The following is a 16,111-nucleotide window of genomic DNA, read 5'->3' as shown; positions in this document are numbered from 1 at the left end:
CGGCCTGCACCTATAAAAACGAAACCTCTTATAAAACTAACAGGATAAAATGAACAGGAAAAAACTTAAACTGAATCTGATTAATAAGAAAACAGGATGATAAAAACACATTAACAGTTAAATTTAGAGCACAGCCCTCTGGACAACTTAATGTTACATCACAAGACAAAAAGTTTGTCATGTGAAAGTAGCTTTTTTTAACCATCACAAGGCCGACCACCCAGACTATTTCTTGCATAATAGCAGCCTTCGGATGCTTGTTTTTACACGTGAGAAGTTCATGAGGGGAAAAGACGGGCTGTCGCCATCATCTCTGAGCAGCAGTCAGAAACTGAGGCAGTGAAAAAATCGTCAGCCGGGTCTGGTTGACAGTTTAATTACGAGTAAGGATGGAAGTCAGGGAAAGAGAAAGAGAGAGAGAGAACGAGAGATAGAGAGAGAGAGAGAGAGAGAGAGAGAGAGAGAGAGAGAGAGAGGGGGGTCCAGTGAACTGCTTTCCTTATTATTTCACAATCAATCTGATAAATACAATACATAAATGATGCATATGAGTAAACCTCAAATATCAATATGAACAAGAATTTTGTGTTTTTTTTCCCTGCAAGTTGGTCAAAGAATGCACGAGAAATTAATGAATTCAGTTTATATAGCTTGCATAAAGCTTGAATATATACTTAACATGCATAGGCATAGAATGGCTGTTATTCTGTCCTGACACCACAGTATATCATTATGTTGTGTTTAAAGTTCCTGATTCTGATTCATATGTTTCTGGTCACATATGTGCATTCTCATTCTCCTGGGATCACTTATCTTCGCCTAACGTCAGTTTAATTAAATATGGATGTCTTTAAACAATCAAACACTTGTATGCAGTACATTATATTAAAATACAAAATTTTCAACTATAGCAAACTCAATTTTAAACTGATTTTTTTTATTTTTATTTGTATTCAAACTATTTTCACTGCAAGCAAACAATTTACAATTGTCATCAAAGTGTTTTCATCTAATCAGACTTTTCTATTAACTGAACAAAGTATTTACTTCATGCTTGATTTAATGTTATTTTGTATTATTACTGTGACATCATGCTGTCGTTGTGTTCTCTGAACAATATGTTCATCATCTGATCATCATTGCATGTGTTGTGTGATTATTTCATGCGAGAGTGATGATTTGTCTTGACTTGGAAATGAATTATAAAAGCACGATGTGAGTGAACTCGGGCTATTAAATTGTACAATTCTGAGTTCGGGGCAGGAGTGGAGTGAGAGTATCTGGATGTTCTGTTCTATGTTAGTCTTTGTATCCTTTGTCTTTGTTGTTTTTCTTTGACCTATGTTCTTTGTCTTTATCTTTAGACTTAGATTGTATCATCTTGTTCTTTCTCTTTATGTTCTTCTTCTTATTTTATTTTTTATTTATTATTTTTTATTGTTTATGAAAAATTGCTGGCTATTGGAAAAAAACAATTTCCCGAAGGAGACCTCCTGAGGGATCAATAAAGTTTTACCTTACCTTACCTTAAGGTCCAGTTGATAGGACCAGCCGTCTACAAGTTAGAACAATGAAAGAAAAGGCAACCAAAGGGTATATACAAAGGTCATGAGCCCAGTGTCAATTAAAAACATCTAATTTGGCATTTGTCAGATCACTGGATTCAACTGATAAAATGTTTTGATTGCACCGACCCAAAGTATTCCAATCATCAGAGTAAACTAAACATTCTCAATATATTCACAAAAAATAATCAAAATATTTTTTGCATTTTTACTTACATAGATGACTTTTTTTAACTTTAATTTTACAAGTTACTCTTGTGCTGAGAAAGTGTGAGCATCCTGATCTATGGTAAATAATAAAACCTTTTTAACCTGCTCTGAATTCATCGTGCCCAGTTTGGCTTGTTACTAACAAGAATTCTAAAAGCCATTTACAAAAAAGATCTCCTGTCAGTGACTTTGTAAAATCCAGATCTGGTTTATCAATCAACATGACCCGATGACCTTGTCCCCTGCTTTTGTTTCACATCATTGGCTTCTTGTTTAGTTTATTGATTTTAGGATTGTATTGATCACTTTCAGAGCCTCGTCAGAACACAAGCTAGATATTAAGTCCACACAGCACAGTTCACAACCTCACACGAATCTTCTGCCTTAAGATAAATAAGTGAGGAATGTTGTCCACCTAGTTCTTCAGCTTGAGGAAAACCCTGTTTTGATGAGTGTTGCAATTAGAACCATGTGTGTGTAAACCTGATTTACTACTAACGTTTAAATAATATTTTATATAATTTTGTCATGTTTTCATTCAATAATTTTTATCGATATAGAAATGGTTATTTTTCTTTTTATTTGCATAAAACCGTGGATAATTACTATATATATTAGGAATAAGACATTTATAATTTTATTATTATTATTATTGTTTTATGAATGACAATGTAGCATCATTTACAACTATGTTGTATCTTATTTCATTGTATTCTTTGGTCTATTTAAAGCGACCTTGAGAGGTTTGAAAGGCACTTTTAATTAAAATGTGTTACTATTGTTATTATTATTATTGAAAAAATGAGGAAATCAGTAACTGATGAAAACGGACAACACCATAATGGTCACTCCTGATGGACAGTCCTGCTCTCTCTCGACATCCAACACCTCTTGGTTTGCTAGCCTCATTATTTTTTCTTTTGCTGACTGCCGTTAACCCCGGTTAGTTGATACCAAATGAAAGTGTTTACCTTGATCCGGAAAAGCTGAGTATGTGAATCGGATCCAATTGCTCCGCTTTCCTCCTTCTCAGTGACAAACCTGACAGTGAAATTATACAAATATATATTTTTAAAAAGGCTTTATTGAGACATTTCTTGCTGGTATGGATCCTGAACTCTCATGACCAAAACATGGATTAGACATTCAGCTTATAGAAAAAATATCGGTTTATTGCTTCTCATGCATTGTTGTATTTAGCACAAGTAGGGATGCACAATAAAATATCACAATATATGATGTCAAAAGGCCAACCATCAATCCGGACTCTCCTCAGAACACACTGATTTCACACAATCCCTGCTCCGATCGTACCAGAGCATGAAGTCAAATTGCCATGTCGAGTGAACGTGACTCCCTCTGGGGAACGCTCGTCGATTAGTTCTTGCTACGGTCAGCTGGGTGTGTGTGTTTCTCGGAGGATGACGGCACTGAGAAAATGCCTGCGAGGAGGACTTTGACTGTATATGGATAACTGGTCATTACTAATGGTTCTAATGTGTCGTCAACTCTTTCTCTTTTGGTAATGAATGGATGATTTTATTGAATACCTCTTTTACATTAAAAAAAAGACAATTTTAGAGATTTGAAAAGAACAACCTTTATAGCCCTGCATCATACATACAGAGTGGACATTGGATGCGCCATCATTGGACCTCCCATGTCCAGAACCAGACGTCATATTGCCTTGTTGGGAATCACCTTAGAAGGTGAGGAAAGAATCAGTAAAATAAATTCAACAAAAGTACTGTACAAGAAAGAGAAAGTGATATGATAGTTCATAGATACTGTACATAGCCAGTATTTTAAAGTGGCAATACAAAGGTGGTTCTTTGACATACATTTTTTGGCATTTAAAGTTTATGTAATTTCAGTGGAGAATCCGCCCAGCATCTCTTGAGCAATGTTAAAGCCACCTAGCAATTGCTTAGGAAGGTATACTAGGATCTGGCAGTGGAAGAAGAAGGAACAAGTTTCTAGCTGGGTGGTTCCGGGCTGGAGAACCTTATGGCTCTGTCACAAGTAAGTCAATCAACAACACCTGTAATCCTGTGTATACATATTTTTTATTAAAGATGGGATGGATATTGAAGTGCTGATAAATCTATACAAAAAATTACATAGTTGGTTCATGGGATATTGATCTATCTTCATTTTTGATTGGTATAACATAGTTCAGGGGTCTCCAACCATTTATCCAAAAACAAATTGTTTTAAAGTCGGCAGATGTGTGGTAGACAATTACAGCAGAAATGAGATAAAGGCGCCACAGAATGGCTGCCTTTGTGCTTTTATTCTGTACTGCCACCACAAAAAATTAATTTTGCTTCTTAATTTTCTTTTGTTCCTGCCCAATAACAAATACTTCCTGGATTGGTACCAGACCAAAATCCGGTTGATGGTGACTCCTGAACTAGCTTTAAGAGATGGAAAGCTTACTTTAGCTTCCAGTTAATAATAGGTAATAGAGGAAGTCATTAAGTTTCTCAACATTATCTGTGGCTATACATCCTTAAATATGACATCTGATAGAGTATGATGCTTCTCTTTGGTCATCATTAGTATCAAGTCATCATCAGTAGTGAAGGGGAACAAATAAATGTTGAGATAAAACATATTTGGTCAGTATCATCTTCTCTTTCTATATGCTAGTTCTGTGTCAAAGTGATGATGGGATGACTCAGGGTGACATTTCTTTCTTATGTAAATCTAAGACCCATCAAGATAAACGTAATGTTAGTGTGTACCTTGAATTAGCCTACAGTGATCCTGAAGTACCTGTTAGCATCTGACTCTATGATCTGCAGGGTGTGGTTGACATTAAAGAGACTTTCTAACAGTGTAGTTTCATAGTTAAAGTGGCTCAAGGCCAAAATAACAGTGGCTAACACGTTCACACCAATGATGCGAAGTCTCTGTAGACTTGCTACCAAAGTTAGTTAGATCCATGTCACTGACTTCCTTTCCTAGCATCCAGCTCGACGGCATAATAAAATAATTGACTGGAAGATAAATGTGGATTAGATTCTTCTATTGTCATCCGTGGATACGAAGCTCTTCAGCTCTCGCTCACGGATCTAAATGTACTTCCTGCTCAGCAAAGCAGAGGCCCTGTGTGACCTACATTTGACTGCAGGGAGATCTGAAAGCTTCACAGGGTTTTTCTTCACACATGGATGGACTACTTGTAAAATGACTTCATGAATAAAATGCCACCAGTTAGTTCCAAGTTACTTGATATGTACGAATTCATCTCTTAGTAACAAGGGAGAAAATTGTATTCCACTTCAGAGCTAGAAACATTTCACATACGCAAAAGGAATGAGACGTTTTTAAGAGTGGATGATGTTTTGCAGCCTGTCACTTGGTGACACTTAGCATGTGCGCAAACCCAAAAGCTAAATCTAACTGAAGGTGAACATGGCCCACTTATTTTTTCTGATGGTTCTGCAGATAATCGGTGCTCAGAGATCTTTTTTCCAGATTACTTTTTCAAAGATGGTCTCCATCTTATCACAGCCAATTCCTTTCCCAAACCCTGTGAGATTGAGATCCCTGATATAAATTATTTCCCAATAAAACAACCCAAATTGTTTAAGGTAATCTGGGTGTAATCTAATCCATCTTGATCAGCATCTGTGCTGGGATTATCCCTCTTGAGTCGAAGTCAAAACGTGACTGAAGATTCCAAAGACACACTTTTTTGATGCCTTTGTGTCAGACAGTCACCCTGAAAATGTCTTCATACTACGTCAACAGAGTAAATTTAACTGTAAGATTGGATTTTCTTCGACCTCAGGGTGTCGTTTCAGTGTGCAGTAGGCAAGGTGGAGTGTTTGCTGATGCAGATGTGAGATTTATCTCTCTGTTCTTCTAAAATATTGAGCAGTGAAGGGATTCTCTGCATCACTGTCAATGGCTCTTAATGTAGGTCAGTGGAGTTGGCACTCATATTACAGCTGCCAGCACTTCTGGTCAAGTTCTAGGCCATCAGTTGTGAGAATGAAATATATGTGTGCAATTTGTATCAATGTAAAGGGAAGGATTCAAATACTGCATGCCGTTTTAAAAATAAACAGAAGCAGGTTATTGAAACCATTTGGCTGAAATCCCATGATATGATTTGTCAGATTATTATGTTGTTATTTTTTTTTAAAGTTATTGTTACAATGTTAAATCAAAACATTAGCATTTAGACTTATTTTCCTAGCAATAATTGGTCAATATTACCCATCATAAGATGTTTATTTATATGAGTCAAGACTTTGCAAGGCTTTTTTCTTTTCTTTTACCCAATTCAACATGTTTCTATAGTTCTTTGTTTTTAAAATTGTATTTATTTTAACTACATTTTAACTTTCATAGTACGTGACAGGGTGAAGCAGATGCCAGATACTTAGATAGTAGACTTACATTATGTTAAGTCAGTGAACCCATGCTAGAACTAATGTTATACATTATATTATATATTTGGCATCGTGGGGAAATATTCCATTGATTTAACGTGAGCGTACGAATACGCGCTACAACACTGACATCTGCTGGCGGGAATCGAATTTGTCGCTGGTTTCTATGTATGTAAATATTTCAATGAAAAGAGAGTTTTATACAAACATATACAAACTGATGAGTACAATAGAGGTCCAAAATCTATTTAAACTGAAATCAACACTTTAGTTGTGATTTAAAAATTCAAACTTAATTCCTCTTCATTCCATCATTTAATAACTTATTTCTCCTCCAAAGAAGCTATGTTTTAGCTGTCATTGGATGTTATCATTGCTTGTGTGTATTCTTTTGTTATCTTATTTACCTTTGTAAAGCACTTTTGTGACCTTGTTTTTAAGGACTTTATAAAAAATATGGCCACTGAGAAAAAACTTCACCTATAAAAAGGGTTAAAACTACATTTCTTCCCACTCCCTGGCTCAATCCGTCAAGTTGTTAAGATAACTGTATAATAACACGAAGAAATAGTAGAAAAATAAGACGTTAATATGTTTTGTTGGTTGTTTTGGCATCTCTAGCCCCGTTAGTGTTTAAAACTTGTGTTACCTCTGGGTCAAAGTGAATGAGACCCTTGGCTTTAAAAAATACATATGCAGTGGTGGGGGTCATTGTTTTTGGCCTCCGGGTCACCTTTAGCCAGAGGCTGCACAGGGGTTAAAACTCCAACTTTAAAATAATCCATGTTAAAAAGTAAGAAGCTTAAAATGTTGCTTAAAAAACAATAATTTAGTTAAAAGCCAAATAAAAAGACATTTTTATCAATTTCAGCTCTAACTTTTTGTATCAATTTCTTTATTCTATCAATTTCTGCATCAGTGAATTATTCTAATTATTCTTAAACATGGTTGCACTGTATGTTTTCTTTTCTTAACAGGCTGTTAGTTATGGTGACACGTCACTGCTGTCAAACCAGTCAACAGTTTTTACCACTGCTTTCTTATTTATCTTAACAATTATTTTTTCTGTTGGTGTGCTTATTTTTGGCGTTGCTGCTGCATTTCTTTTTTCAATTTCCTCTCTCACTGAATCCTGCTCCATCTGCTTCTTATTCTCTGATGTCTGTGTTTTTGTTGCTTCACTTTCTACCTCCTTTTGTTCAATTGTTACCTCTGTCATCTCATTAATTTCACTCTCTTCCTATTTTACCTTGCTTGTCTCACTAACCTGTCTCTCACCCACCGCTCCTTTCACACTCTCTTGTCTTTTACCAGCCACTCCTGTCTCACTCACCTGTCTCCCGCCCCCTTCTTGCTTGTCACCCTACTGTCTAACCATTTCACTTTTCTTTCTCACTCATCACACATCGTGCTGCTTACATTAATGCTCTCTCTCTCTCTCTCTCTCTCTCTCTCTCTCTCTCTCTCTCTCTCTCTCTCTCTCTCTCTCTCTCTCTCTCTCTCTCTCTCTCTCTCTCTCTCCCTCATTCTCTCTCTCTCTCAACTTGGCAGAACTGGACAAAAGATTAAGCAGTATTAATACTCCTCTTCCGTGAACAGTATTTTGGGCTAAACTAAAGAAAAACACATCAGTGAACTGCTGAAAGCACCTTAAAAAGCTCTTTCCACACACCTCCATTCACATTCAGAGAGTGTCTGGGCGTGTGCTGAACATCATCCAGAGTTCTAGGGCTCTTTCACCCCACCCAGTTAATTTCCTGTCCTGTTGAACTCTCCTTTTCTTCAGTATTTGCTGGACAAGGGCCAGGCAGTGTTGAAATCCAGGGTCTTGCTGCAACTATTGCAGCTTACAATAGTAAGTAAGTAAGTAAATATTTATATTTATAGAGCGCTTTTCCCCGACCAGTGTCACAAAGCGCTAAAACAATCAAAACAATACCAAATAAAATATATACTAAAAAGGTCGAGATAACACTAAGAACAACACAGGAGTCTCAGAAAATCAAGGAAAAGCCTGCACAAATAAAAGTTAGTATCAGTAGATTCTTATCCACAGACCTAAGAGCCCGAGCTGGGGTGTAAGGCTGGATCAGATCAGTGATGTAAGGAGGAGCCTGAATCGCTCTGAAAGTAAGAAATACATGCTTTGGGGGTTTTCTGGTAGAAGCAAGCCTCTGATGACCGGCTTCTTCATGGGCTCTCAGGATCCCACCTCCTATGACGCTGTCTTCTGGGCCCAAGTTTGAACCGTTAGATCAGCTACATTTGTATGATTTCGGCATTCAAGGTCTCAGTCTTATTAACACTGGTCAAGAGAGCAAGTGATCTGTGTGCTTTCTTAACCATTGCAATATGCCTTCAGTGTTGAAGGGTATCCGTTTTCCTGTGTCCCTAGCTTCCCTTCATTGCAAAAGAGGTCACCCCCTACGTTTGCTAAGGCAACTTTGAGCCTGGCTCGTCTCCATCCGTTGTATCCGTTGAGGGCTCTCTTTAGGCGATGTTTATTCAGCAATTTTGGGTCGGCCCAGCCGTTCACATGGTTTATGCAGCGGTTAGTTGCAAACTCCACTGTGCCTCTGTGGCCCTCCTGAATGGAGTTCCGGTGGAGGAGATCTGCAACACCACGGCTTGGACGCGCCATTAGCGAAGCTCTACTGGAGGGCCCCGCGTGCATTTTGCATTCATTAAACATGTGAAACATTTGATCCTTGTCTTAAAGTGGTGTATTACAAAGCTTTTACACAGGGGGTTGTTTTAATTAAACTTTTCAGCCATTCAGTCTTCACCATCAATGTCTCATCCTACTGTTATCATTAAGGGTAAAAGCACAGTTTTCAGAGCAATTTGTTGTGTCCAACTAAGGAAAATATTGTTTGATCCCTGGGAAAAGATTAAAAAAGAGTTCATGGGAAGAGGACACTAAAAATATTTTTTTAATTTTTTATGGCTATTGTTTATTACTAGTATTGGACCTCTTATGTACTCATCAGTACGTGTCTGTTTGTACAAGCTCTCTTTTAAATGAAATATTTACATTAGAAAATGTGCTTAAGCCCCGCCCACTGTAAACCTTTTTTTTCTAGAGATGAAATCTACCATAACCACACCCACTATGCTGTGATTGGTCAAACATTAAGGTTTGTCATAATATAGTCAAAAGGTTTCTATAAACAATAACTGAGCGTTATAACAGCTGGCTGCAGGAGGAGTGAAGCCCATCATTACGTCATAATGGGCTTCACTCTCATAACCTTGTCTCATGAAAACTTTGAAAAGCATTAACTTAAAAATCAAGCATAATCATGACGAGGGACTTAATGCATATTGGGGAGGAAGACTTGGAAATATATGGGTAGGTCAGGTGAGTTAGCTTTTCAAATTAGTTGCCCTTTTAATATACTTTCTCAAAATATTATTTTGATCAGACTTTTATTAAAGAATAAAAGTTTGGTAAACAATGTTCCATGAGACAATAAAAGGCCTTAATTACATGTCATGTAACTTTCTATTTATTCCACACAAACATTATTGTGGAATGCACAAGCTCAAGACTTTCGGCTATCCTATTTTTCCAGCTTTTATGACTCATGTCATGCTGGAAGTGTATGTGACCAATAAAATATTCTTGAATAAGAAAAAAGATCAAATGTTTAGTCATCAACCCTGAAGATAAAGATGCTTGTTGAGTCTATTATTATTGAGGAAAGACAGTTTAATAATTCCCTTTACAGAAACATTCAAAGATTGATTAGCTATTCATGCGTGGACACTAGAGATATTAAGTCAAAAAAAGAAATAAAACTATCTTGGAACATACTTATATTATCATAACATTGTGTTTCAATCCCACACAAAGTTGTACTGCACATCTTTCATTTTTTCTCTGTATTCGTCATCAAACTGTTCAGATTCTTCTGCTGTCAGGAAATTCTTCCAGTCACCGACAATCCCTGCAACAACAAAACAACAATAAACATTAATGCAGAATAATGATCATGTTGCACTAAATTAGCTCAAGCTTCTTTTCCGATGTCATGAAGATTAGCAGCTGTGTTATTATGCCATTTCAAAATGGCAATGGCAATGACAAAATACAAATAATAATTCATTAATTTATGCACCTTTTCTGAGAAATTCAGACTTTTCCTGGTCCATCTCTTCTCTGTCAATGAGAGAGTAGTTTGACATTTTGTTTTTCTTCATGTTGTGGAACAAACACCGATCTGCTATCTTCTCAATCACGTCATCATCCAGAGATTTTTCCAAAAACTGAGCCATTCTGGTCACCGCATCCTGTAAGTCCTGAAAAAGAGAAATACAAAGACGTCCATTCTACATTCACCTGACCTTCTGTGCAAACTTGTGAGATCTCACCGTTTTCATTTCTTCATACGACATGTACAAGACTCGCTCCTTATCATCGTAGTGGAGCCAGCCCTTCACATGATCGAACCAGGAGCCAAATAAAACTAAAGAGCAAAGGCACAACATATGAAGGATTAATGGACACAAGAAAGAATAATGCATAAAGAAAATTAAAATAATTACCTTGACCATCGAGAAACTTTTTTGAAATTCACTCTTGGGACCCGGATCCACCAGGTGGGACGCCATCCCAAAATAATAAAAGGCAGATGTGAACACATCTTTGGGATTTCTCATGACGTAGATGACCTGAGGAATATCAAAGAAACAACATAAATTACATTTGGATTACTCTTTGGATTTTGATCCAAACTAAAAAATAGAAATTCATGATGTTTTAAATAAAAAATAAAAAATAATTCGTTTTATTTATAAAGGAACCTTTCAGAACACTGAAGGACACAGACAGAATAAAACAACTAAAAAAATGTATGAAGTACAAAGTTAAAAGGTTACTAAGGGAACTACAAAACATGGAAACACTATAATACAGTTAATAAGCCAGTTTGAAAGGGTGTGTTTTAGAGTTTTAAAACAGCCAGTGTGTTAATGTTTCAAATGTCCAGTGGTAGGTTTTCAGAGGTGGGGTCATCCATGGTATCCAGAGTGGCTGAAAGCTCTTGATACCATCGTGGTCATACAAGCAGGAGGAATTGTGGGGTTGATGGAAGAGGATGTTGTTTAAAGGCTGAAAACGACTAACTCAATATTTCCCCTCCACTCTTATTGACACTGCTCTTATATGTCATTTACCTTTGGTCGGACTTCAAAGAAGGATTTAGGCATCATGTAGTTGTGAAAATGTTTTGCGAAGATCCGAGGAGACGGCCTTTCTTCCAAGTTCAGGACACAGGCACGTATCTCCTCCATCCAGGGGACACGATCCCAGTTTGGAAGAGACTCAACCGATGCTGGATCTCCTCCACTCCTGTGTCCATGTTGTCCCTATGAAATAATATTTGAATTATAGTCTGAACCTTGTCTTTATAAAGACACCTGACCAAAGTTCACTGTCAGTTAAGTGTGGGAACACAGATAGATTTAAAATGGAGAGCCTTGCCTTTTGGCATAGCTCTTTCACTGCCATGACTGACTGACGCAGGGACCTTGTAACCTACTAACCCAGCAGTAACTACCAATCTGTTTATCTCACCCCCTGTTTTCTTTACACATGCGAAAGCACCCAAAATAGTTGATAGCTCTACCTTGACATGAAATTCCACCAAACCCCCAATGAATAGAAATGGAAAAACTGTGAACAGAACCAGTGAGGGCAGCCCAACAACTATTCAAAAGGACTTGAATCATACGTAGACTCTGACACTAGTAAAACAGGAATGAAATAGCCTGTATTAAAAGCTGATTCCTGCTATACTCCCTGAGCATCCATTACGGGGTTCTCCAAAAACACATTTGAATGCCACAAAGAACAGTGAACTGGTTGACCGAACCTCCATAAAGGGACTGTTGAAGGTTAATATGTCTCTAAAAACCACTGAAACTACTACCGTTTGGCTAGTAAATACCTGTCAGCTGCCTCAGGATCCATTAAGGAAGTTAATATTGTTTAACAGATTGGTGACAGCCATCAGACTGGGCTCAACCAACACGTTTTTTTTTGGCAAACCAAGTAATGGGAGGAGCTGAAAAGGTTGTTAGAGCTAGTGAGTAATGCTCATCCCCAACACAAATGAGCATCAACAATTATCTCCGTTTCTAACTATTCCAAACTATCTTGACTATTCTATACTCACTTTTATATGACTATTACTACTTACTATGGTTAGAGGTATTATTGTGACATCCACTTTGGTTTCATTGCTAAAGTTGTATAAATTGAAAAATAAAATAATACATAGAAGTGTATTGTTCTTGAAGGGATATATTTTCTCTAACTATATGTATTTTAAGGTCCGAATTTCCACCATGAGAATTTTTTAGAGTGAGAGATATTTATGAGTGAGTTTCATCCTATTCACTTTATCACTGTGGTATTATGAGTAGTAAAGTATTGATTAATCCAAATGGGACCTGATCAGGACAGAGAAGAACTATGTTAGGTTTTTCAAGCATTTAGATGATCAGGCTCATGATGTATCAACGCCTTTAGAAACACTTATTCAATCTGCAAAGTAAATTTAATTTCCAATCAAAACAACAATCCTCAAATAAATAACTGATACGGAAAAGAAACAAGGAAACTACATTTAAAACTAGTGATCATAAAATTACAAATTAAATAAAAAAGACTACAGATTTAATATTTCTTATTGGTTAAAACATTTTAAATTAACTTACTGACAGATTTATTCTCTCTGTAAAGAGATGCTTAAAACCCACCTGACTTTGGATATGTAACAATGAGAATGTCATCTGGTCGAAAAGTGAAATCTTCAAAATACTTCAGGCTTTTTGGGGTGTGCAGCGTTATAGGGATGAAGACCCCCTTGTAGACAGTGTAGAGCTCAGCTTCAGTCATGTTTCTCCAGTCCTCTTTTCCTCCCAGTCACCACCTCATTTTATAACCCATGAGAAAGATCATCTGCTCGAGGGCTACATTGTTTCAAAAGAAACCGGTTGGTCAGGTTGGTTATTTTCATTCTTTCAATTCTTAAAAAAAGACACCTAACCAGTCTGTCAGATCCCAAACCTCCAACATATTCATTTATTTAAAGGAGCAAAATACTACATCTAAAATTCCAACAAATCTTAGAAAAATCAAGGTCTAACCTCTCTGGTGTCTTTTCTTTAATGTTTAGCAATGCTCTAAATTAATTCAAAATTAGCTTTAAGGTCATTAGAGCCTTATTTGCCAATGAAACAACCCAGCTTTAATTCCAATTATCCCATCCCTGATGAAAATACACATACTTCTGCATTTCCCCTGTATATGTGTAACCATTGAGTGTGTAACATAAATACTAGTTCTGTAACTTGAAGACAAGCAAAAATAGATCAGGTTTGAAGTCACACATTTTACTTGTATACAAGTGAGAAAGTAGAACAGTATACATGTCTGTTTAAATCCCTTCTGAAGAACAGTGCAGTTAGTTTTCAAACAAAATCTTAATAAATGTACTGATTTCCAGTCCCTTAATCCACAAACATGACATAAGACAAATAATGCCCAAATTCACAGCAAAAAACAAACATTAAACTAGAATATATACCTAATTTGGATCATTTGGATGTTCAGAAAAAACAGATAAAATACATCTCTTCCTGTGACCTAGTCTTGACAAGAATTTACCTCAAGTCAGGCCAGTTAAGTTTCTGTGCAAACGTGTGATTCAATATCATCGAACAGACGGTTTAAGGTGTATGTTGAAAATATTTTTAAAGCCATGGAAACCATGATTCTTTATTGGGCCAATTACGTTTTTTTCAGAGGGAGTGTGGTGGAGTTAACGTGGGATCAAAGAGAAACTTAATATATACAGACTTAATTAAGCATTTCTGGAACAATTCATCATACCAAGGCTTCAGTAGAAGATGGACATTGCAGAGGAGTACCAATAGATGTATTTGGATGCTTTTAGGTGTGCCATTTTGGACCAAGATGAAGGTGACGACCGCTGAGCAGAGGCGACCCACAGCCACAGCCTGTATAGGGCCTTCTTAGAACCACAGTTGTAAAAAGTTTTAACAGATTCCTCTAATTAATCCCAACCCTTAGTCAACATGAGGGTGAGTGGTAAATAAGTGAAATTTGTATTTGGGGTGAACTATCTCTCTAATATCTCCCCTCAACACCCACATGTATTGACACTCCTCTGATATCACATTAACATTTGGTCTGACTTCAAAGAAGGATTTGGGCATCATGCAGTTGTGGAAATGTGTAGCCATGATGCGATGAGACGGTATTTCTTCCAAGTTCAGGAGACAGGCACGAAACAACTCCATCGAGGGGACATTATCCCAGTTTGGAAGAGACTCAACCGATGCTAGATCTCCTCCACTCATAATGACACAACAATATCTTGCATCCTCTTGGTCCCTAAAAACATGTGACATATATTCTTTATCATGTGTTGTTGAATATCTGTTAAGATATTACACACTTCCTGTTTTCTCCTCGTTAGAGTTTGTTCAGAACTCTTGTGCCTGTTGCTGCAACAGCTGCAGCTCCTCAAGCAGTTAGTCCATCAGCCGGAGAAAGTAAAGTCACCCTTTACCAGCAGCAGGTGCCGGATTATAATCTTTTATCATGGTCACACATCAGATAGATTAGACAATTGGCAGTTTAAGAGAAAGACAAAAAATATGGATATTTTTAATGTATTTTCATCTTTGAAATGAATAATTCTTTAACCTGTGAACCAAAAAAAGTAAAGAGAGTTTAGATAGCATGAGTCATTATCAACTGCATGTATTTTATGGGTAAAAAAAATAGTAATAACTTCACTTCTGCAATCGATCCTGCTTCTTCCTCAAAAAGTTTTTTAAATCTTCTATCGCTCACGACTACCTACACTTCCCTGTACTCAGCTCTTCTTATTTAAACTGTGGTTCACTTATCCTGTGACAAAATGCTGCCAATGTTTGAATCTCTAAATATTTAAGTGTTCATTATTTTTCATAGTCAAACAGGGAAAAGAATAAAACATTATCTTGAAATATTACAATCATAAAGTCTGGTTTCAATCTACATAATGTTGTCATTTATATCAACAGTAGAAATAGGTCACAGAATTTAGTTCACATTGTAGGAAAAGGAAACTTGATGATAGGTTATGATTATGAAGGCCCTTAAGTTACATAATTTATGCACCTTTTCTGAGGAATTCAGACTTTTCTTGGTCCACGTATTACCGGTCGACAAGAGAGTAGTTTGACATTTTGTTTTTCTTCATGTTGTGGAACAAACATCGATCTGCTATCTTCCTAATCACTTCATCATCCAGAGATTTTTCCAAAAATTGAGCCATCCTGGTCACCGCGTCCTGCAGGTCCTGAAAAAGATTAACAGAAACATCGGACGTCTGCTGCCCTCCATTTGATTTGATATGAGTGCACTGAGCAAGAGACTCCATCTTCGTAGAATATCACATGGTTAAGAAACCAGGATCATCACATCAATGTTATCATGTAAATAGACTTGCCTAAATAGTTAGGATTAGACAAAATCTGAAAGAGCTCTCAGCCTGTGACCACTGCCCACTCTTGACACATAAATTTCACTCTAGTTGTTTTTTTAAATGTATTTCTTTGCAGTGTACTTGTGTGTGTAAGTGATCATTTGATAGAAAGTATCTCTATTGTTCTGGTGCAGACGACAGGTTGTTAAAAGCTTTCCTTTTGTGTTTTTTTGTTTTTAAATAATTTAGTTTATTCTGTATGATGTTTGTCAGAGTATAATCTAAATATGTTCTACTTCATATTGGTGCTCCCCCTCTAACCGCTTCGCTATTGGTTTATCCTCGAGGCCCCGCCTCGTCTCTGAGAAAGCTTAATGAACTCGCCACCCAGCTGGGTGCAGTCCACTTCCTATAAAGGCGGGAC

The 16,111-nt window shown here is 36.9% G+C and overlaps 1 pseudogene across 1 annotated transcript; it reads right to left on the bottom strand.

The window, feature by feature from the left end:
• Window positions 1-9,970: 9,970 nt before the first annotated feature.
• On the bottom strand, window positions 9,971-11,531 carry LOC148078009 (sulfotransferase 2B1-like; annotated as a pseudogene). The gene is made up of 5 exons (XR_015711480.1): window positions 11,360-11,531; window positions 10,730-10,855; window positions 10,556-10,650; window positions 10,303-10,483; window positions 9,971-10,131 (listed from the first exon to the last, which is right to left on the bottom strand). The product of XR_015711480.1 is annotated as a sulfotransferase 2B1-like (transcript).
• Between the last annotated feature and the right edge of the window lie 4,580 nt (window positions 11,532-16,111).

The sequence above is a fragment of the Callionymus lyra genome, chromosome 6 (genome assembly GCF_982586985.1).
Source record: "Callionymus lyra chromosome 6, fCalLyr1.hap1.1, whole genome shotgun sequence".
Classification (NCBI taxonomy): domain Eukaryota; kingdom Metazoa; phylum Chordata; class Actinopteri; order Syngnathiformes; family Callionymidae; genus Callionymus; species Callionymus lyra.
This window is presented reverse-complemented; position numbering and strand designations above follow the sequence as displayed.